Here is a 23097-nt window from a genome sequence, read left to right on the forward strand (position 1 = left end):
GTGTCCCACTCTTAGTGACCCCATGAATCGCAGCACGCCAGGCCTCCCTGTCCATCACCAACTCCCGGAGTTCACTCAGACTCAAGTCCATCGAGCCAGTGATGCCATCCAGCCATCTCATCCTCTGTCGTCCCCTTCTCCTCCTGCCCCTAATCCCTCCCAGCATCAGAGTCTTTTCCAATGAGTCAACTCTGCATGAGGTGGCCAAAGTACTGGAGTTTCAGCTTTAGCATCATTCCTTCCAAAGAAATCCCAGGGCTGATCTCCTTCAGAATGGACTGGTTGGATCTCCTTGCAGTCCAAGGGACTCTCAAGAGTCTTCTCCAACACCACAGTTCAAAAGCATCAATTCTTCGGCGCTCAGCCTTCTTCACAGTCCAACTCTCACATCCATACATGACCACAGGAAAAACCATAGCCTTGACTAGACGGACCTAGTAGGCAAAGTAATATTTCTGCTTTTGAATATGCTATCTAGGTTGGTCATAACTTTTCTTCCAAGGAGTAAGCGTCTTTTAATTTCATGGCTGCAGTCACCATCTGCAGTGATTTTGGAGCCCCCAAAAATAAAGTCTGACACTGTTTCCACTGTTTCCCCATCTATTTCCCATGAAGTGATGGGACCCTGGTGGTCCAGTGGTTAAGAATCTGCCTTCCAATGCAGGGGACTTGGGTTTGATCCTGGGTCAGGGAACTAAGATCCCACATGCTGTGGGGCAACTAAAAGTCCCCGTGTCACAATGAAGAGCCCACCCATGGCAAGGAAGACCAAGCACAGACAGGAAATAATTTTAAAAATAAAATAAGTAAAAGGAGGTGTTGGGGGTGGGAGAGGGATGAATTATGAGTTTGAGAGTAGCACAAATAGTCAACAAGGTCCTACTGTATAGCACAGGTGACTATACTCAATATCTTGTAATAGACCACAATGGGAAAAAACATGAAAAAGAATATATATATACACACTGCTACTGCTAAGTCGCTTCAGTCGTGTCCGACTCTGTGTGACCCCACAGACGGCAGCCCATCAGGCTCCTCCATCCCTGGGATTCTCCAGGCAAGAACACTGGAGTGTGGTGCCAGTGCCTTCCCCGTATATACACACACATATATGTATGTATATGGGGCTTCCCAGGTGGCACGAGTAAAGAAGCTGCCTGCCAATGCACGAGATATAAGTTCCATCTCTGGGTCGGGAAGATCCCCTGAAGTAGGAAATGGCAACCCACTCCACTCTTCTTGCATAGAGAATCCCATGAACAGAGGCGCCTGGTGGTCTATAGTCCATATGGTCGAAAAGAGTTGCACATGACTGGAGTGACTTAGCATGCATACACACACATGTGTACGTATATGTATAACCGAATCACTTTGCTGTACACCAGAAACTAACACGACATTGTAAATTAACTCTATTCCCACAAGTAACTAAATAAGGGTGATATTAAAAGGGCAGCCTCTTCAGTCCCAGAGATGCCCTTATGCCCCCAGGCTCTCTTTGGAGGCCAAGCCCTAGTGGGTCTCTGTCCGATTCCAGGTTCCCCAGGTGAACACAGACAGAACCTTCAAGCTGCTGGTTCTGGGCAGCCCCAAGAGACTGGGCTCCCAGTCTGGAGAGGGAAGCCGAGAGCAGGGACGAGCTTACCCAGGAGGAGGGGGTAAGACATCAAAGGCAGAGCCCAGCTTTGAAGCCAGACCAGGATTCCCACAGCGGCTCCACCCTTCCCTGGGTCTTGGCAATTTACTTCAACTCTCTGAGCCTCAGTTCTTCCGTTTTTAGAAGTAGGTCCAATGTCATAGACATCCCGTAGGGTAGCCTGGCGGAGGTGGGGGGTCGGTAAATTAAGAGACAATGAATGGGGACTTCCCTGGTGGTCCAGTGGTTAAGAATCTGCATGCTAGTGCAGGGGACACAGGTTCGATCCCAGCTCCAAGAAGATTCCGCAGGCCCCGGAACGACCAAGCCTGTGCACCACAACTATAGAGGCCTGTGCTCTAGAGCCCGTGCTCTGCAACAAGAGAAGCCACCGGAATGAGGAGCTCGAGCACCAAAACGAAAAGCAGCCCCCGCTCACCACAGCTAAAGAAAACCCCCGTGCACAGCAACGAAGACCCAGCGCAGCCAAAAATAAATAAATAAGCAAAAAATTGTTAAATGCCTTTTACAATGAGAGACAATGAACACAAAGCGCCCAGCACACAACACCCAAGGAACAGTAGCGGCTGCCGTCAGTACCATGACGATGGCGATGGTAATGCTGAGATAGCCCTGCTGAGGGAGGGCTTCCCTCTGACCTGTATCCTCACACTCACAATAGTCAGGAGTAGAGGAAGTAACTCATCAGTACTGTCCTCACCAACCTTCCCACCACCAGCTGGGACCCCTGCCTGCATGATGACACGATGCAGGCAGACAGATGCCCCCTCTGCATCTTCTGTTGGAAGCCTGCAGCCAAGAGGCTGATGGGGACTTCAGTCAGTTCAGTCGCTCAGTTGTGTCCAACTCTTTGTGACCCCATGGACTGCAGCACGCCAGGCCTCCCTGTCTTTCACCATCTCCCAGAACTTGCTCAAACTCATGTCCATTGAGTCAGTGATGCCATCCGATCATCTCATCCTCTATCATCCCCTTCTCCTCCTGCTCTCAATCTTTCCCAGCATCAGGGTCTTTTCTAATGAAAAGACCTTCGCAGCAGGTGGCCAAAATATTGGAGCTTCAAGATCAGTCCTTCCAATGAATATTCAGGATTACCTTCCTTTAGCATTGACTAGTTTGATATCTTTGCAGTCCAAAAGGACTTGGTCAAGGTCAAACTGGGCAAGTTAGTCACAGGGAGGGAACAAGAACCCCTGATTCTGCGCCCAGGGTTACCCACCCAAGCCGGCATTCTGAAGCTGGCAGCCCTTAGCAGCCTCTGGGCACTCCTGGGAGTAAGGCCACCTGAGGGACACAGGGATGTGAAGCCGCATCCGGTGGCCCGGGCTGAGGGAGGCACAGGGCTGGTGAGCTGGAGGGGAGGGCAAGAAGAAGAGGGGGTGGCTGGGGTGCGGGGAACTGAGTCATCTTAACCGGTCCAAGCCCATCGCACACAGTCTGGCTCTTCTATCTTTGGCGGGGAGCCTGGGGCTATTTCTGGAAGCTCTGCACACAGCCCGCCACTTCCCTGCCAGGCTGACTGGGTCAAAAACAAAACCAGCCCAGCAACAGCCCCGTGTCAACAGGGTGGGGAGGGAGGAGGCACTCAACAGCCCTGAACGGAACAGCAGGCTTGGGGGTGGTGGGGGTGGCGGGGGCAGGAACCATCTCCCCACCCTGCAAAAAATAAAATAAAACGAGGTGGTGAAACAAACAAACAAGCTAGTCAGAGGCAGCAAGATGCGGTGGGGAAGACTTGCTTTGGCACAGATGGACTTCAGTTCAAATTTAAGCTCTGTCTTCGAGCCAGTCATTCAACCCCTCCAGGCCTCAGTTCACCAGTTTGCAGGAACATCATCCACTTCATGGGGTTAGGCAGGATTAAATAAGATGATGCTGGGGCACTGGGTACCTCCTTCTGGACAACTGAACTCTTTGCCTCAGCCTGATACTCTGGTCATCCCTCTAAGGCAGCTCAAAGCCCCTCTCCTGGGCAGCCCCGGTCCACCCAAAGCAAGTACTCGGAAAACCCCTGTGGCTGCAATGAAAGCTGGGAAAGCGTTGGCAGTAGAGAGTGGAGGACAAGGATGGGAACAGTCATGTAGGGTGTTTTTCTAAGGAGCTGGTACCACGGGAGTGGCAGTCACAGGTTATCATGTCTCTCTGACAGATGACAGGCTAGGGTTCAGAGAAGGGAAGTGACATGCCCAAGGTCACTTGGCGAGTCAGAGCTCGGGGAAGCCCAGCTGGCCCCAGTGAGGGCTGAGGTCCTCAGCAAGCTGCACTCTGATGTCTGGAGGAGAAACTGGGGCCTAAGGGCAGGGAAGACAGCATGGCTCAGAGAGGAAGGTACAGGTGGCATAGGGCATTTTTGAAGGACCATCTTTGCCTAGGGGCCTGGGGTCAGGGGTCTGGAGCTAATTATGGACCAAGGAGGGTGGGAGCACATACTGGGAAACTGACAGCCTACTCAGACCTGGCCCCCACCCCCCCGCCCGCCCCCGTACTTTTCTCATTAGACTCTCAAAAAGGAGCTCAGCTTGATGTTTTGCAATGACCTAGACGGGTGGAATGGATTGGGGCGGGGGTGGGGGTGGAAGGGAGGCTCATGAGGGAGGGGGTATATGTATACATATGGCTGACTCATGATCTTGTGCAGCAGAAACTAACACAACGTTGTAAAGCAATTATACTCTAATAAAAGACATGAAAAAAAAAAAAAAGCCCCAGGTTTGGACTCACAATAGCCAAAAGGTGGGTGCAATCCAAGTGTCCATGGATGGATGAACTGATAACCAAATGTGGTCGATCCATGCAATGGAATGTTATTCAGTCTTAAAAAGGAAGGAAATCCTACATGCTACAACATGGAAGACATGATGCTATGTGAAATAACCCAGACGCAAAAACACAAGTGATATATGATTCCACTCCTATGAGGCACCCAGAGAGATTCACAGATACAGAAAGGGGCTGGGGGGTGGGGAGTGGGGGCTTAGTGTTTAATGGGGACAGGGTTTCAGCTCAGGGAAAGAAAAGAGTTCTGGAGACGGATGGTGGTGATGGTTGCGTGAGAATATGAATGTACTTGGCCGCTGACCCGCACACTTAAAAATGATTAAAATGGTAAATTTTGTTATATGTGGTGGTGGTTTAGTTGCTAAGTCATGCCTGATCTTTGTGACTCCGTGGACTATCACCCACCAGGCTCCTCTGTCCATGGGATTTTCCGGGCAAGAACACTGGAGTGGGTTGCCATTTCCCTCTGCAGGGGATCTTCCCCACCCAGGGGTCTAATTCCAGTCTCATGTATTGCAGGCAGATGTTTTTCACTGACTGAGCTACGAGGGAAGCCTGTTATGTGTGTTTTATGTGTGTTATGTGTACTTTATCATGATTTTAAAATAAAACAGAAAAGGGAGAAAAAGCCCCAGAATTGGGTACAGGGCTTTCTTTGGGGGTGATGAAAATATTTTGGAACTAGACAGAAGTGACTGTACAGCATTGTGAGTGTACTAGATGCCACTGAATTGTATACTTTAGAAACAGTATTATGTTACGTGAATCTCAATTAAAAAAAAAAAATTAAGCTGCTGAGGATGAGGTAGGTGGCTCCAGCGGACAGGCACCCTGGGTGGGGCTGGGAGCTAACAGTGTCTACCATCACTGAGCCTATTACTTCTCTCTGAGCAGGAGCATCTAAGGGACATCACAGGTGTGGGCAGGGATGCAGATAGGTGGCCGAGATGCCAGCAGCCAGGCAGGCACAGGCCACCTGGTCCTGGCAAAGGGGAATGCATGGCACCATGGCAGGGTCCCCTCCATCACCCCTGTATGTAAGCAGTTCCTATAAGTCAGACAGGAAGGGTTTTACACAGCAGCAGCATCCATTGCTCCTTAGTGGATGGGGACACAGGGCCCTTTGAGGGAGAGGGATACACCCAAGGTCTGCAGGAGGTCACGGCAAGGCTGGACTTTATGTTCTCCAAAAGCATCCAGCCTGTGCATGCAGTTGTGGAGACCAGCATCCCCTCACGGCTGAGATGTGTTCAGTGCATCTCGTCTGGGACAGGCCCTGGACACACGGGGATGAAGGCTCTTGCAGGGGCTAAACACCTGGATGACCACTCCACACTGTGCCCCTCAGTGTAGTGTCCCGTGAGGGCTCGGCGCTCAGAGAGAGGCAGAGTCGGGGGTAGGCAGGGTGTCCAGCTGGCCCCTGGACAAGGTTCCTGGGCAAGCTGGGAGGATGTGGAGCTTCCAGAGAGATTGAGGGAGGAAGACCCGGCTGCAGGAGCCAATGGGGTGAGACAGCATGTCGGGGGAGGGGGCTGGCTGGGCTTTGCAGAAGAGTCGATGGCAGCATCTGGGAGCACTCCTCCCCCTGCAAACCCATAAGCCAGGGGTCTGGGGCTGGCACTGCCATGTGTCTTGGCTGCCCTGGGGTGAGTCTCAGGCTCAGGCTCAGAGCTCATGGGACAAGGACTCGGATGCTGTGTGCAATACCAGTCCTTTGAGGGTATTACCAGTCCCAGGATGGGATGCTCACCCCTACAAGGTCCTGCTGGAAGGCTCTTATGTCAAGCAATCTGTCTCCCTGGGACTCAATCTGGTCCTGAAGCTCTTCACAGCCTTGTTTAGCCCAGGGCACCATAGGGAAGGCATCCAGGACTTCTCTGCTGGTCCAGTGGTTGGGAATCTGCAGGCCAAATCAGGGGACATGGGTTCGACCCCTGGTCCAGGAAGATCGCACATGCCACAGAATGACTGCGCCCGGGAGCCACAACTACCGAGACTGTGTGCTGCAGCTACTGGAGCCCGTGTGCCCTAGAGCCGTGCTCTGCGGCAAGAGAAGCCACTGCAGTGAGAAGCCCGCACGCCGCTAGAGAGTAACCCCCTGATCACCGCAACTAAAGAAAGCCCACGTGCAGCAACAAAGACCCAGTGCAGCCAAAAATAATAAGATAAATTAAAAATAAATATATAAATAAATAAAACCAACCTTAAAAAAAAAAAAAAAAACAGGTGTCCAAGCGGCACACCCTCTCCAGGATAGTTACCCACACTGCCCCCTGGCCATCACATCACCTCCTATGCCCTGGGCTCTGATTCTACTCGCAGAGGCAAAGCCCCCCTAGCTGACAGTGGAGCCTAAGGCAGCTAAAAGCCCCAGATCTGTTTCCTGGGACCCCCCCTGCCAGATTACTGCTTCCCCTGCCGGCACAACAAATCCGCCCTGCCTGCTGGGTGCAGTGGACGGCAGTGCGCCCCCCCAAATTTGTGTCCACCTGCAACCTCAGAATGTGACCTGATTTGGAAATAGGGGCTTTTTCAGATCTAGTTAAGGATCTTGAGAGGAGATCATCCTGGATTTAGGATGAACCCCAAATCCAACAAGGGGTGTTGCAGAGGGGATGACCATGTGGACACAGAGATCGGAGAGACGCAGCCATAAATCAAGGAACACCTGGGGCCATCAGGAGCTGGGAGAAGCCAGCAGGGATCCTCCCCTAGAATCTTCGGAGGGAGCACAGCCCTGCCGACAGCTTGATTTCAGACTTTCGACCTCCAGAACGGAGAGAAAATCCATCTCTGTGGTTCTAAACCACCCAGCCTGAGGCCTACTGTCACGGCAGCTCTGGGACGCTGGTTCACTGGTTTGCAGCATTGGGAAACAGCATGTAGCCCGAGCTGACCACATGGGCATCACCCAGTGTCCCCCTGCGCCGGGAGCCTTCAGGAGACAAGGCAATGGCGTCCTGGCCAGGAGGGCGACACCGGAGCTCAGCAGGACAGAGCGCACCTGTCACCAGGCTCTCACCAGGGCTGCAGCCCAATTAGGTAAGGTCACTTGAGGAGCCCATGTAAGGCTGTGAGAAGCCGCTCTCTGTCTGCTATGAAGACATTTGCGGGGAAGTAGCTGCTGGATGTGCGACCACACGGCCTTTCTGCTTTCCCCATGCTGGTGTCTAGACAGTTTGTTCCATGCCCCACACCCAGTCAGGCCAGTCCAGCCCTGTCTGAGTTCTCAGGGGCGCCAGCCTCAAGCCAGCACCAGAAGCACAGGTCTAACCCAAGCACCGCTGTTTCTTCCCTTTTTAAAAAATTTTTGGCCATGTCATGTGGCATGTGAGATCTTATTTCCCCAACCAGGGATCAAACCCATGACCTTTGCATTGGGAGCCCTGAGTTGGGAAGTCCCAACCACTGCAGTTTCTCTGGTGAGAGATGCTTGACCTCCACCCTGACCTTTGGCTCAGCGTCCCCTACCTGTCTCCATTTTTGGAGAACCTCTCATCGGGGGATGGGGAGCTGGCCAAGGCTTCTGGAAGCTCTGGGACTGCGATTGGGGTTTCCCTGGTCTCCTGTTGGGTAAGGGAGGTCAGACAGTTGAGCATCAGCAAACCCCTGTCGGGGGGAGGGGCTCTCTGACCTCCCAGCTCTGTGGATGTTGCTGTGCCAAGGGGCAAGGTTAGGGCCATCATAGCACTGATGAAGTTGGTGCTCAAAGGGCTTTGCCATGGCCAAGACCAGCATCTCTGCAACTGAAGTCCAGGGATGAGCTGCTTTAGAAATTTCTTGTCAGCTTGTTCAAAATCAAGATTTCTGGGACTTTCTTGGTGGCCCAGGGGCTGAGAATCCACCTTCCAATGCAGGGGATGCAGGTTTGATCCCTGGTTGGGGAACTAAGATCCCACATGTCGAAGAGCAATTAAGCCTGCCCACCACAACTAGAGAGTATATGTGCTGAAATGAATGACCTGCCTGCTGCAACTAATAAGGGCCCCCTGGGGGCCCCCTAGAAGGTGCTTGCTGCTCTCAACCGCCTGCAGAGATAGGTCTCATGGAGCACCCTGGCCAGGTGGCTCCGAGGAATGTGGCACTGGCCAGGCCCAGGCAGGAGCCCTCCCACTGGCTGCCGTACTTGAGTCCTCGCGGACTGCCAGGTGGTTAGAGGAAGCACAGCTGTCCATGGCACGGAGGCTCTTCTCCCAGGAGCACTGGGCAGTATCTCCTCCTCAGGCTGCACACGAGGCAGCCCTGCCTGCTAAATGACCACCCGGGGACTTCCCTGGGGTCCAGTGGTTAAGACTCCATGCTTCCAATGTAGGGGGCGTGGATTCAATCCTTGGTCAGGGAACTAGTATCCCACATGCTGGGCAGCACTGCCAAAAAGTAAATGTTTTTTTTTTTAAAGACAACAACAACAAACAGGACCAATTGGTTCTTCGGCCAGGACCAGTAGGGGGTACACTCCTAAGGGCTCAGCATCAAAAAGGCCTTTCATGCACCGGCCCAGCCCACATTGGCTGTGGGGCAAGAAGCCGGTGCTTTGCAGAAGGAACATCACCTTGTCACCAGCGAGGTCTCTCCACAGCTGCAAAGGGAGGGGGGCAGGTGGAAGGGAGCAGGGGCCAGTGCAGAGAGGAAGGGGGACTCTTCCCTGACCCTGAAGCTGCCCAGCTCAGCCCAGCCTGGCTCTGGGGTACTCAAGAGAACCTCTCTGGGTTTCTGCCAATTTCCCCAACTTCTGGGCCTGACCTGGAATCCTCAGTGTGTAGGCTGCTGCCTGGGAGGGCAGAGGGCTACAAGCAGCTTCAAGCCACCCTCTTACCCCCAGGGGGAAGCAGCCAGGAGGTGATTCAAGCATAGATTCTGCTCCCTGCTCTCTTTCTGGGTCTGGGGAGGCCCCTCCTTGGCACTGTAGCCACATCCGGCTCCAGCAATGAGGCACACTCCCTGGGCCTTGGTTTCTCCACCAGCGTGTCGCCCTCTGGGGCCCTGTGCCCTCAGCTGGCTGGCGAGGCCCAGGCCTCATCTTCTAAGCTGCAGGCAGCTGAGTGACCACACCTCTGACGGAAGCTCCCGCTGGCCACGGCATAGCACTGGCTCTCCAACCATTTGGAAACATGTAAAGCAGCAGCTGACCTGGCCCCGATCCTCGGATGACCTTTGGTACAGAGTGGCTATTTGAAACTAATCCTTTTCTTGAGTCTTGCCCTGAAGGAGAGCCCTATAAAGCAATCACTGGCATCATCTCGCTCCTTCTATCCTCCCGTTCTCACCCAGCGCCCCTGGCATGAGGATCGCCCTTGTTCTGCACAGAACACAACTCAGGCTGGCGGCACTGAGTGACTTCCGCCAGGCCTCACAGCCAGGACTCAACGCCGGGTCCACGTGGCTAATGACTTCTGCTCCTCCTATCTCCCCAGGGCAGCCCCCACCTCCCAGTCTCCCCATCCAAGAACCTGGAGTCCCAAGGTGGGACTTTAGCCATGCAGTTCGCAGGGGCCCAGTGGGCAAAGGAAACCAGGCAGCTGGTGTGTGTTCTGAATTCCCGGTTCCCGGTCCCTTGTCTGCACAGGCTGCGGCGGCCCTGACAAAGCCCAGTCACAGCCGCAGGCAGTGATAATGGTGTGTCCACGCCTCGAAAGCTGTGAAGTGCCTGACAAGGGCACGGGGTGACAGGCAGAGCAAAGTGCCGGCCAAGAGTGCGAGGCTCTGCACATACTCTCCTGCTCCTTCCTGTCTCCCAAGGGCACCATCCTTAACCCTGTCGTGCAGACCAGGAAACTGAGGCTCAGAGAGGCCAAGGGGGACCTCCCAGGGCTCACGCCTGGGCTGATGGCAGAGAGTGGACAGGACAGGGGCTTGGTCTCGCTTCCACCTCCGCGTTCCCCCAGTGGACGGTGGGCACCTGACGGTGTGAGATGGCCCCGAACCAGCCCCAAACTCCTGCTCTGTGCTGCCTTCTGTCCTCCCTGCGACCCCCAGAGAGGTGAGGAAGACCTGATGAGAAATGATCCTCTTGCAGCAAGGTGGGGAACCTGGAACAGAACTCGCCGGGGGTGCTGGCTCGGGTACCACCACGCTCACATTGGAGGTTGGGGTAGTCTGTGGGCAGCAGAGCCGGAACTCCTAGCAAGCATGCCAAGATTTACTGAAAGGGGTTCTCTTGAGCCAAGGGTTCAGTGGAAGGCCACAAGGCTGACAGCATGGGAAGGGAGGCTGCAGCTTGGACCCAAACGAAACCAGCATCCGGGCAAGAAACCATCAACTTCATCCAGGCCTGGGGCAAGCAGCAGGCTCCATCCTCTGGAAGGAAAGACTCACGCCCTGGGGAAGGCCTCGCCCAGCCCAGAGAGGGAGCTGGGGAGGAGCTCAACCTCGGAGGCCCTCGAGTCCAGGGAGAGCCCTGTCTCAAGAGCTCCCCCACCACAGCTCCCTCTCCCCCTCAGGCTGGCCAGCCACTGGCTTTGTTCATGTGGCTTCTTAAGGTACAAACCCTCCTCTGTTATGCTACTATTCTGTCCAGTTTTAGAGAAAAGCTCTCAAACACCGTTCTGCTTTTGTTTTTTTTTGTTTTGTTTTTTTCATCTCTAAGTTACCAAAAAGTTGCAAAAATAACATAAGAACTCTTAGATTCTCTCTACCCAGAATCACTGTTTAAATCATCTGCTTTACCACTGGCGCACTCTCTCTGCGTATCTATATGCATATATCTACATACTCCAAACGCTTACAGTCTTTTCTAAGCCATCAGAGTACGATACCAGGATATCTAAATGCATGATAACAACCCTCCGATGCCAATTCTTGGGATTCACTGCCACGCACCCTCACATTCCTCTCCTCCTGGCTGAGGTACGTGAAGTGGGTGGTGCTCTCTCTAGCTTACAGATGAGGAAACTGAGGCACAGTGTCCTGGGGTACATGGCCCTCCTTCTACACCAAGCCACCCACACCTAAGGTCTCATAAAACACACACACCCATTCTGCAGACTTCTGGATGACAAGACGATGTTTAACTCTTTTTCTTTTTTCCCAAAGAATGTTTCATGTGGCTCTTATTTATTTATATTTGGCCTGGCACACAGGCTCTTCGTTCCCTGACCAAGAATCAAACCCACGGCCCCCTGCAGCGGAAGCACGGAGTCTTAACCACTGGACCACCAGGAAAGTCCCTACCTTAAGTTTTACAAGAACGTGACCCAGGCTGCCCCCACAGCACAATAGAGAGCAGATCAGCATCCGGAAAATCAAGATTCTCTACAGAGCAGAGGGCAGGAGTGATGGGCGGTGGGTGAGTAAGGGGCTCCCCACTCCACCCTGTGGCGCCTCCTCCTTCAGGGCCTGCCCTCTGCTTCTTTCTTTTTCTCTCCTTAGACATCTAGGATGGAGGGCCTCCTCCCTAGGGGGGCAAGGACTGGGTCTTCCCTTCATCCTAAAGCCAGAGGCAGGGGGCCCATGCAGAGCAGGCTGCGTGTGTAACTGATGAACGAATGACTGAGTCTAAGAGCTGAGTTCTGGCTCTGTCATAGGGTGGGCTACCCCACTGCTCTGAAGCTCAGTTCACGCTTTTGCTCAGTCGCTCAGTCCTGTCTGACTCTTTGCGACCCTATGGACTATAGCCCGCCAGGCTCCTCTGTCCATGGGATTTCTCAGGCAAGAATACTGGAGCAGGTTGCCATTTCCTACTCCAGGGGAGCTTCCTGGCCCTTGTGTTGAGACTCAGTTTGCTCACCTGTAAAATGGGACAAGACCAACCACTTCTACAGTGGTTGCAAATTGTTACATTAGATGAGATTTGTGAAGGCGCCTGTGAGGTGGGTGTTCAGATCCCGGCTCAGAGTTTGCTGAACCAGACAATGGGGAGAGATGGAAAGCAGAGCTGAAGATGCCTAAGTACAAACAATGGGGGGAAGGCACATACACACACACACTTGCATGCATGCACGCACACACGGCCTCACAGCTCAGCACCTCTTAAGCTTAGCACTCTCTCTCTTTGACAGCCCCTCTTCCTTTCAGCTTGAGACCCTCAGCAGCCCGATCTGAAAAGCTGGCACCTGGGGCTTCCACTGAAGACACAAATATACTAATGTCTATAACACACCTAACAACATAGCAAAGCCTGGGGCGACGTGGAAAAGAGGAACAGTAAGAGAGGAGGGCAGAGATTTCCAGAAGTGCACACAAATGGTCTGTCTCACTCACATAAGATTCAGAGCTAAAAAGCAATGCACAAAAAGGACAGCTGTGCGATCTTATCAATACTGGGAACTGTTTATAGGAGATCATGTTAAAGGGCAGAATGCCAGCTGGTATGTGCACCCCTGATGGAAGCAGGGAAAACGGTATCCGTGTGTGTGTGTGTGAGTGTACATGTGTGTGACTGCGTGTGTGTGTGTGTGTGTGTGTGTGTGTGTGTGTATGTTCAGGCACATTGCAAAGCAGACCGGGAGAGTTGAATGTTCATGAGCTTCTGTTCTCCTGCACAATTTCTTAAGCCATTTGTGTAAAAAGATGAACTGCCACCACTAAGATTTTCTTAGTCTCAGCCTCTCAGGAGGTCATGGTCCCAAGTCCTAGAACCCTGGATGTTGAGCCAGGACCACCTGTCCTGCCCGACACAGCCTGGGTAGGGGGGACGCCAGCGCGTGGGGCAAGACAAACCAAACTTTCCCCGCAGAGATCTTCCTGTGGGCTTCCTGAGCCTCTGTCCGAACCACCAGGCTTCCCACCGAGCCCTCCCCTGCATCCCAGGGCTCCCGTCAAATTAAGGAAGAGAGAGAGCCACTCACCGCCTGAAAGCCAGCCAACACGGCCACTATTCCACTTTTCCTGGAGTGAGCTTTCCACACTTGGGGAGGCTGGAGCCACCGGCAGCCAAACGGCTCCCACCTCTCCGACCTGCTCTCACACCCTCTGCGGCTGTTTACGAGGCTTTCAAGTAAGGCACCGGTTTGTGAGGTTGCTCGGAGAGAGGAGGCTGGCTCCTTGTGCTGGAGGACAGGAGAGGGAGGGGGGAGGCTGGCACGGAGCACTCAGGATTCACTCTGGATGAAAGCCGGCGGGTTGGCGGAGCCGTGCTTCCCTCCCGCCCCACACCACCCCCCCTCCCGCCCCCTGCAAGCCAGCCCTGCGCTGCCATCCTTCCGACTTGCTGGCGTGCTGATTAAACACAAACGTGGATCGCCCAAGCATTGCCCCCCCAACCCTGGACGCCCGTGAAAGACACCCCTCCTTGGGGGGAGGCCGAGTAACCCCAGCGGCCGCAACCTCCCGTGGGTTCCGGGAGCGGAGCTGAGAACGGGGTGCCGCCACTCACGGGGCTGACCTTTCCCGTGTCACATCAGATTTTCCGTTTGCCAGCAAACCCAACCCAACCCAACCCAACCAGCACACGGCCTCCCCACCCCATCTCACGACTCGTAAAGCCATCAGAATTTACAGCAAACCGGCCAGAATCCAGACGCAGCTAATGTCATTAAGAAGCCTGCACAGCGCCCAGATGCCGGCAGGGGCTCGGTGACAGACGCCAGCCTCAAAGCGAAGGGAAAGCAAGACACAGCACAGACGCTGCAGGCACACACAAAAGCCTTCTTCTCATCCTGCCCCACAGGAACCGATCTGATTATCAAAGGGAAACACGGAGGACTCAGAGGTTACGGCGGCTTTAGCGAAACAGGGCTTCGGGAGCAAACACAGTTTTGAGAGACCCGACCACAGACCCAGCCTGGGGTGGGGGGCAGGCGAGCCCTGCCTCAGGCTGTCTGTTTTTGAACGCAGTCCGCCAGAGATAATGCTGAAAACAAGCACATAATCCAAGGAACCGCCTGACTCTGAGACACATACCTGAGTTTCTAGGCGCCCTGCCATCTCAGCCCCCAAAGTGGGGACCACGATCACGGCTGACTGTTATTTCCTCTGATACCTGCACCAAACTTTCAAGCCTCCCTCTGAGTCACTGGCATTCACTTTCTATTTAAAGATCACACAGGGCTTCCTCTTAAGCACCATTCAAACCCGTGGCTTCTAAGAACTGGATGTTAAATCTGTTTTGTTCGGGCCTCACTTTCCATCAACAGAGATGTTCTCCTTGACAGTGAGGGGTTCCTTTTTTCCATCATCCACTGCCAGGAGGCAGAGGTAACCAGAGAGGCATGGATCCCAAGACCACCCCTGGGACAGGCAGCAGATGGAGTAATCTCACCGATTCCTTTCTGGAGAGCTAGGAAAAGCTGTCCTGAATGCCATGCCTGGAAACGGGGTAGACACAACGGAAAACCTCAACCCGCTGGGCAGCAGTCTTAGGATTCTGTCTGAGCCACACTCTACTGAGTGTGGTCCCAGACACAGTGGTACTGCCTGGGATAGCCAGACAGCTGGGACCCTCCCTCTGCCCGGATCAGCCTGACTACACCATCTTCTGGGAAATCCCTGGTTACGGGGACAAAACATTTCCCCCACCAAACTCCGTTTCCAGGTGAGAAAGGATCAGATAGAGAAATCAGTACCAAACCATCACCACTTGGGAGCCCTGTCCCATCTGGGGTGCACGTGCATGCCCCCAAATTCCCTCTCCCTCCCCTTGTGGTCAGACCACAGTCCAGGAAAGCAGACTGTTCATGCTGTGTAGCGATGAGGCTGAGAAATGGAAAAGCAACAGCCACAGACCCAAGCACCAGGCGTGGGAGCGGGCCGCTTAGAGCCGCCCTGGACGAAAGACCCCACACGCGCCCAAACTCTGCTGTGTGCCCTCCAGCTCCGAATCGGGCCATGCCTCGCCCTCCCTCTCCCCCTCCATCCCAGCGACTCCAGGGAAAACAAGCAGCCCACGTGACCAGGACAGAGCCTGTCTTGCTAATAAACCCGTCCTAAGGCTCTGACAGTTTTAGCAGAACGTTACCTTTCAGGAGGAAAATGCAAGGACCGGGAAGAGGGGAGGGAAAGTGTCAGAGCTGGAAGCCACATGCCACAGGAGCCGGCTGGGGGCTGGTCCTGCGGCCTCCCATGTCTGCGGAGGATCCCTGAGCTCCCCATGCTGACAGCCTCAGGGAGCCACCCCCGGCACACAGCCCTGCCGGCAACCCATGCCTGGAGACGGCAGGGCACCTCAGGGACCAGGGAAGGACGGACGGATGGACCGATGGATGGATGGATGGATGGAGGTGCCGTGAGCCTGGTGGGGACGGAGGAGGAAGGGAGGCCAAGAGGAAGGGGTGGGGAGAGAGGAGAGAGAGGGAGGGAAGAGGAAGAATTGATTCTCTCTCCTCCACTGGGACCACTGAGCTAAGTTGCCATGGAGAAAGGGGAGCCGCTGGCAGAGCCCGAGGCGGGCGGAGGAACCTTATGCCGGAGGGAAGGCGTCAGCTCGGAGCCAATCCCCACACTTCTGGTGCAGCCTCCCCCGAACCAGGCCTTCTGGGCCGAGGCGGCCGGGCTGGGAAGGGAACTGGCCCGACTCAGTGGGGCAGACAGCAGCTCTCTGCCCGCTGGGAGGAGATGGGGGTGAGGGGACAGGAAGCTCTCAGGGCTTCCTTGCCTGGTTCACTGCGTTCCATCACCCTGAGATGAGCCGCGCCCCTCATCTCATGCCCAGGCCGCCCGCCCAGCTAAACTCCCTGGGGACTGAGGGGCCCAGAGCCCCTCCCGACGCCCTGGGTACCACCTGGGGCCCTGGTGTTGGAGGAGGCATTTCTGACCTCCACCTGTCTCCTGTCTTTGAAGATCAGTGTCGCCAGACCTTAAGGCGCATTTCCCCATGAGTTTCAGTCATATTTTCCAACCTCAGGTGGGATGAGGGGACATTCAACTAAGGGAGGACCTCGACACCCGGAGCCTTTTTTGCAGGAAGTGCAGGAAAGATGAAGGCACTCTGGGGTGCCAAGTGGATGACCCTCCCACGTAGACACCCCTCCCAGGTGGACGACCTTCCAAGGTGGACGACCCTTCGGGTGGACAATCCTCCCAGGTGGATGCCTCTCCAGGGTGGACAGCCCTCGCAGGCTCTACCTCCCTGCCGTCTCCGGCCCTGGGCTGCTCCCACTGGCCCCTGCCAGCCCCGCTGCTACTCCAGTCCACGACCCAGCCCCAGCTCTGGCCTTTGCTGCTGGCCCCACACTCACTCCACGCTGTAGAGATGGGGACAGAGAGAGCACCGGGAGGCCTGGGCTGGGTTCTCAGCCTCCCCACTTGGAGATGGCATGACAGGGGCACATCCAGGCCCATCTCGGGGCCTCCAGTCCTCACCACAAGCGGACACAACCCCATCATCGTCCCAACTGGAACTCCAGGGCAGTTCGACACTAAGACATCAGGGGCCGGGGAAGGTGTGTATACACCAGCTTAAGAACGTTGTGCCCTTGAGGAGAACGGAAGCTTGTTGGGCACACCCCCTACACGTCCCACCTCCTCTTGCTGCCCAGGGCCAGGACTGAGGCCCTGGAGAGACTGAAGGCAATGCAGAGGCCTCTCACCATCTGACGGACACAGACCTCAGGGTGGCCCCAGCTGGGTTCCGGTCTCTGAAGGCTGCAATCTGGGAAACATTTCCTCTCCACCATTTTCTTCTGGCTTCCCCCTCATGCTTTATTATGAAAACGTTCACACACACAACAAAGCTGAACACATTTCCTAATGAACATTACATACGTGCACCATTGAGATTCTACTATTTCCTCTTACTTGTGTTTAATGTGGCAAAACACCCTTAAAATTTACCATTTTTAAAAAGATTTTTTTTTAATGTGGACCATTTTTAAAAATCTTTATTGAATTTGTTATGATATCACTTCTGTTTTGTGGTTTGGGGTTTTTTTAGCTGAGAGGCATGCAGGACCTTAGCAACCCCTCCACTGGAAGGTGAAGTCCTAGCCACCCGTGGCAGTGGTGGTTTACTTGCTAAACTGTGTCTGACTCTTGGAGATCCCATGGACTGTAGCCCACCGGGTTCCTCTGTCCATGGGATTCTCCAGGCAAGAATACTGGAGTGGGTTGACATTTCCTTCTTCCCGACCCAGGAACTGAACCCTCATCTTCTGCATTGCAGGCTGATTCTCTACCTCTGAGTCACCAGAAAAGCCCCATTGCCCCTGAACCACCAGGGAAGTCCCATTCTTACTATTTCAAAGCGCACAGGTCAGACGCATGGAGTGCCACAATGCCCTCTCATTCCAGAACGTTTTCATCGCCCACCCCCTCCCCCAGCCCCCAGCAACCACCAGTCTGCTCTGGGTCTCTGGGTTCACCTGCTCTGGACACTTCGGATCAATGGGATCGTCCACTCCGTGGCCCTTCCTGTGTGGCCTCTTTCACTCGGCATCGGGTGCTCGAGGGTCGTCCACTCGGTAGCGTGTGTCCGTGCTTCACTCCTCTTTACGGCTGAATCACAGCATTGGAGTCACTGGATATGTGGGTTGCTTCCAGCCTTTGGCTACGGTTCTCTCACTTTTAGAATGAGTTTTTCAGAGCCCAGTGATGTTTCCTGAAGCCTCTCCTATGGGATTTGGTCTCAAAAGGAGGCCCCAGATGGAAATGTCAATCCTTGCTCAGCCTTTTCATTAAAGCGTTGCTCCCCACTGGGTAATGGAGCCTGAGCGGGGGAGCTCCACCGGGCCCTGAGGCAGGAGTGCCAGACACGTGTGTGGCCAGCTAGTGGCTTTGGGTCACCTCTGTCCCAGGAAGCGGCCCTCTGGGCAGCGGGACCCCCGTGCACACCATCCCCCCATCCACCCAACGCCCCCAGGTTTGAGTGCTCTCTTACACTCAGTGGCTGCCTGACTAGTGAGTCATTTTCCCTTCTCTGAGCCTCAGCTCCTCCATCTGCAAAATGAGGGGCAAACAGTCTCCACCTTGAGGGGGTGCTCTGGAGATGAGACTGGTGTTGTTTCATGGAACTCTCTGGGATGACGGACGTGTTCTATGCCTGGGCCACCACTAGCCCAGGGGCTACTGAGCCCCTGGAAGGTGAACAGTGTGACTGGACAATGGAATTTTTAATTCTATTTCGCTTTAATTTAAACTTGAAATGAAGGGACTTCCCTGGGGGTTTAGTGGCTAAGACACTGAGATCCCAATGCAGGCAGCCTGGGTTCAATCCCTGGTCCAGGAACTAGATCCCACATGCCACAACGAAAGATCTGGTGCAGCCAAAGAAATAATGCTTTAAAAAATTAAATTTAAATTAAGTCACATGGGGCTACTGATGATTGCTCTGGACAGAGCAGCTCTAAGGTCTTAACAGGCTGGGAACACAGGACACACTGTCCAGGCCCAGCACACAGCTCCTCCGTCTTCTCCTCTATCCCTTCCCCACCCTACTTACCCCGTGGTGTCTGGGCAGTGGAGCGAACCTCTGTTTGCAGCCTGGCCCCCCACGCTCCCTCTAAAAGGACAGAAGGTGGGCAGTCGGGCTCTCAGGGAACACAACAGGCATCAGCTGGGGAGTGTGCATGGTGGACTCCATAATGACGTAGGGCCCTGAACCGCTGACCTCTCCTCCTGCCCCCTCTGGCCCCTATTCTAGAACTCCATCTCCTGCCGTTTCCCCCAGCAACTCCTGAGGTCATCCCTGGAATGTCCGGGCAGGAGTGGGAGGATTGAAACAGACCCTCCTGGCACTCCTAAAGTAGCAGCAGGACCCCCATGGGGGTGGACAGGGAGTCTGTGATCTCCGGCTGGGCTATCTTGGCTTTCAGGGACACCTTCCCACGTGCACAAGGCCGTTCTCACAGGCTTGTGCCCTGGCACCAGGGCTGGACTAGAGTCCAGACCAGATTCCAGTTCGACCTTCTCACTCTGCAGATGCTGAAACCCAGACACAGCTGCAGGAACACAAGGCAAGGTGGGGGTATAGGGAGGGGGGCATTGGGGCTGAAGTCCAGGCCCCCGACTCCCCCCGGCCTGGCCTGCATGGGCCTCCTGAGAGGCAGGAGACTCTGAGATGGGCCAGGGTAAGAGGGGGCCCCCAGCACTCCACCCCATGCCAGGGCAGGTCAAGGGCCCAGGGGACAGCTGTGTGGCTTCAAAGCTAGCACAATGGGAACCAGAGCCTGGCCAAGCCACCATCCCACTCCTGTTTCCTGTCCCCCACAACCCCACCAGCTCCTATATGTCCAAGTTGGGGAGAAGCAATGTCTGGGGGGTGGCAGTGGGGACTCCAGGAACATTTAAACATAACCATAAACAACCATAACTCCGCGTGTGCTGTGAGCCCACCAGCAGGTACGGGTCATCTAGAGACTGCTGCCGAGGACCAGGGGCCCTGGGCAGCTCCCCCTTCACCCTGAAAAATCTCCTCTTAGGCTCCCATACGCCCCCTGCTTCTCTTAACAGGACGGCCAGAGGGATCTCCTACAAACCTGTGCCCCACAGCGGCCTGGTCTCACCCCACTCACAGTGACGATCTGGAGGCCCTGCTCTGCCCGCCTCGGAGAATCTGTCCCTCAGACCCTCTGCCCAGAGCCCCTCCCCCTGCAGCCTCTGCTCTGGGCCCCTCCTCAGTAAGGCTTTCCTTGACTACCCTTTTTTCTTTCTTTGCCATGCCAAGCCTCAAGTGGGATCTTAGTTCCCCGACCAGGGATCGAACCCACACCCCTTGCACTGGATTGTGGAGTCTTAACCGCTGGACTGCCAAGGAAGTCCTTCCACTTTATTTCACACTTCACCCCAACCCCAGCACTCCCTTGACTTTCCCCTTGACTTCATAGCTTCGATCCTTATCTAACATACTATGTACTTTCCTTTCTTCTTGTTGCTTTAAAAATTGTAGAAAATACGCACAATATCAAGCTCACCATCTCAATGATTTTCAAATGCACAGTTCCGTGACATTAAGCACCTTCGTACTGTGGTGCAACCATCAACTTCATCTATCTCCAGAACTTATTCATCTTGTAAAACTGAAACTCTGTCCCAACTGAACACCAACTCCTGGTTCCTGCCCCCCCATGGCCCCTGGCACCCCCCATTCTACTTTGCTTTAGGCACGTCACAGAAGTGGAATCATACAGTTGCTATCCTTTTGTATCTGGCTTATTTCACTCAGCTTCCCTGGTGGCTCAGATGGTAAAGCGTCTGCCTGCAATGCGGAACACCCAGGTTCAATCCCTGGATCAGGCGGATACTCTGAAGGAAATGGCAACCCACTCCAGTACGCCTGCCTGGAAAATTCCATGGACAGAGGAGCCTGGTAGGCTATGGCCCATGGGGTCACAAAGAGTTGGACATAACTGACTGACTTTTCTTTCTTTCTTTCCTTTATTTTACTCAGAGTAACATGTTTTTAGGTTCATCCATGGTGTGACACGTTCTTTTTTTAAAAAAAACTGTCTTTCCCACTGGAATGTGGCATGAGTAGTAAAGAACCCATTTGCCAATGCAGGAGGTGCATTGGGTTTGATGAGGGGGCAGGGGGTTTGATCCCTGCGTTGGGAAGATCCCCTGGAGGAGGGCTTGGCCAATCACTCCAGTATTTGCCTGGAGAATTCCCATGGACAGAGGAGCCCAGTGGGCTAAAGTCCTTGGGGTTGCAAAGAGTTGGACACAACTGAAAGGACTTGATAGATATGCCCACTAGAGTAGAGGCTCCAGGATGCAAAGATTTTGATTGGGTTGTATTCACTGCCAACTCCCCATGGCCTAGAAGAGTACCCGGCACCCAGCAGGCAGTGAACACAGTTTTGGAATGAATGAATGAGCGCCTGAGTGACTGAATGAAGACTCTGTAGTACCCTACCCTACAGGGCTGGGTCTGCCCCTCCCCACATCGTGAACCAATTCCCAGGATGATAGCCCCGCCCCATGGCTTTAGACTCCTGCCCTGGAGTCCCAGGCCCACTGTTCCAAGGGGTGACCACACTCAGCACGCATAAAACCACCTATTTGATGGTGGGCTTTCCCCCTAGACATGGTGCACCTATGGAAGGATTATGACAGGGACAGACAGATGCCCAGCTGTGGACGTGGCGATGTGCCCTGGAGCCTCACACTGGCCTTGAGGGCAGGGAGGAGGGACAGAGTGAGTGAGGGCCTGGAATACATAGCGAAGAGGCTGCGCACATTGGGCTTTGGGTGACCTGGAGTTTGCTGCGGACCCAGCCCCTGCTTAGAGCACGGTTCACGCCCTGGTGGTCCCTCGTCTTCCACATTTTCCACATCCTGCTTCTTATAGCCTCCTCTCTGAGAACTCGTTTTACTCCTGTTTCAGGGCTAGACGAGCTCACAAAATCAAATACATGTATAAGGAGGACCTCTCTGCACGTGCAGCAAGCCTGAAGGGTCACCAGCACTCCAGCCAGGCTGGCTGGCTCTGGGGGATGTGGGGACCTTAGCCCTTGCCAGGCTTGGGCGGGAGGTGTCCACCTCTTGGGCAGGGGCCTATGGCAAGGCTCAGCACGCAGCCAGAACCTCAACCCGTGGGGGTGGAAGACAGTCACCCTGAAAGAGCCCAGATCACTCCAGAGAGCCCCTCCCTGCACCAAGGAAACAGACTGAGACAGTGGAAAAACAGCTGTACCTTTAAATTATTTGGCTCGCAGATATGAAAAACATTTGCCTGTTGAAGCTGTTTGCATGTTTGGTTATTTTTAGGGTCAACCGAAGTTGCCTCCCTTGGAACCAAATGAAGCCCAGGAGGCACGTAGCCTTCTTTCCCAGATGGGGGTCCCAGACCTGCATCCCTGGGAACTGGGGCTTGAGTGTGAGAGCCCTGGGGGTCGAGGACAGCAGGGGCCCCCCAGCACCACCCAAACACACACACCGAGGGAGCCAGGGCAAGTCTGCTGGGACCTTTAAGAAGATGTTCGCTGCTGACAGCGTGGCCACCCACCTGGGTCCAGAGAGAGATCCTGTCTCCTGCGGGGAGCAGGCTTTGAAGAGAAGGAAGCTAGAGGCCCTGTCTCCCACCAGGCCTGGCTAATGGGAATATTTTGCTGACATATTTCTAGAACAAACGGCAATTACAGCAGATTTGCTCTTCCACTCCCCCTCCCCAAAACAGGAATAAATCAGCTCGACCAATTTCCTAGCTAATGATTTCCTCCATTAAATTAAAAAGAAGAAGAAGAAAATGTTTTTTTTAAAATAGATTACCAGCCCTGTGCTTTTGGAGACCATGTGACCTGTCAGTTCCTCTTAAGCCCTGATACATCAAAGTCCCTTCATTAATTTTTAATAAATAAAACAGTCATAGTCTAAGAAGCACTCCTCCTCCACCTGCTCCCAATCGGCATGGCACACAAGGGTCAGCTCCCAGGTTGGCCATGGGAAGCCAGCTCATTCAGGCCAAAGATAATCTGAGAATCAGTGCATGAGACCCATTTCACAGATGGGAAAAATAAGGCTCAGATAAGAAGCACCTAAACACATGGCCCACAGAGGACTAAATGTGGGTTGAGGGTCTTGATTTCAAGGTGTGCCCATTTGTTGTTGTTCAGTCCCTAAACTGTGTTCGACGCTTTGCGATCCCATGGACTGCAGCACGCCAGGCTCCTCTGTCCTCCACTATCTCCCAGACTTTGCTCAAACTCATGCTAATTGAGCTGATGATGCTATCTAACTATCTCATCCTTTGCGGCACCCCTTCTCCTTTTGCCTTCAATCTTTTCCAGCATTGGGGTTTTATCCAATGAGTCAGCTCTTCACATCAAGTGGCCAAAGTATTGGAGCTTCAGTTT

General features: G+C 54.1%; 1 protein-coding gene across 4 annotated transcripts in view; it reads right to left on the reverse strand.

Moving 5' to 3' along the window:
* Positions 1 to 23097, reverse strand: part of PITPNM2 (phosphatidylinositol transfer protein membrane associated 2) — a 158666-nt gene that overhangs the window by 71246 nt on the left and 64323 nt on the right. The window contains exon 1 of one of the 4 annotated variants that reach the window (XM_018061338.1): positions 15330 to 15905. The exons of the other annotated variants lie outside the window; for them this stretch is intronic. The gene's annotated coding sequence lies outside the window, so the exon portion shown is untranslated. Of the gene's footprint in view, positions 1 to 15329; positions 15906 to 23097 lie in introns of those variants that run through there. 4 annotated transcript variants of the gene reach the window in all.

Source organism: Capra hircus, chromosome 17, assembly GCF_001704415.2.
Source record: "Capra hircus breed San Clemente chromosome 17, ASM170441v1, whole genome shotgun sequence".
Lineage (NCBI taxonomy): Eukaryota > Metazoa > Chordata > Mammalia > Artiodactyla > Bovidae > Capra > Capra hircus.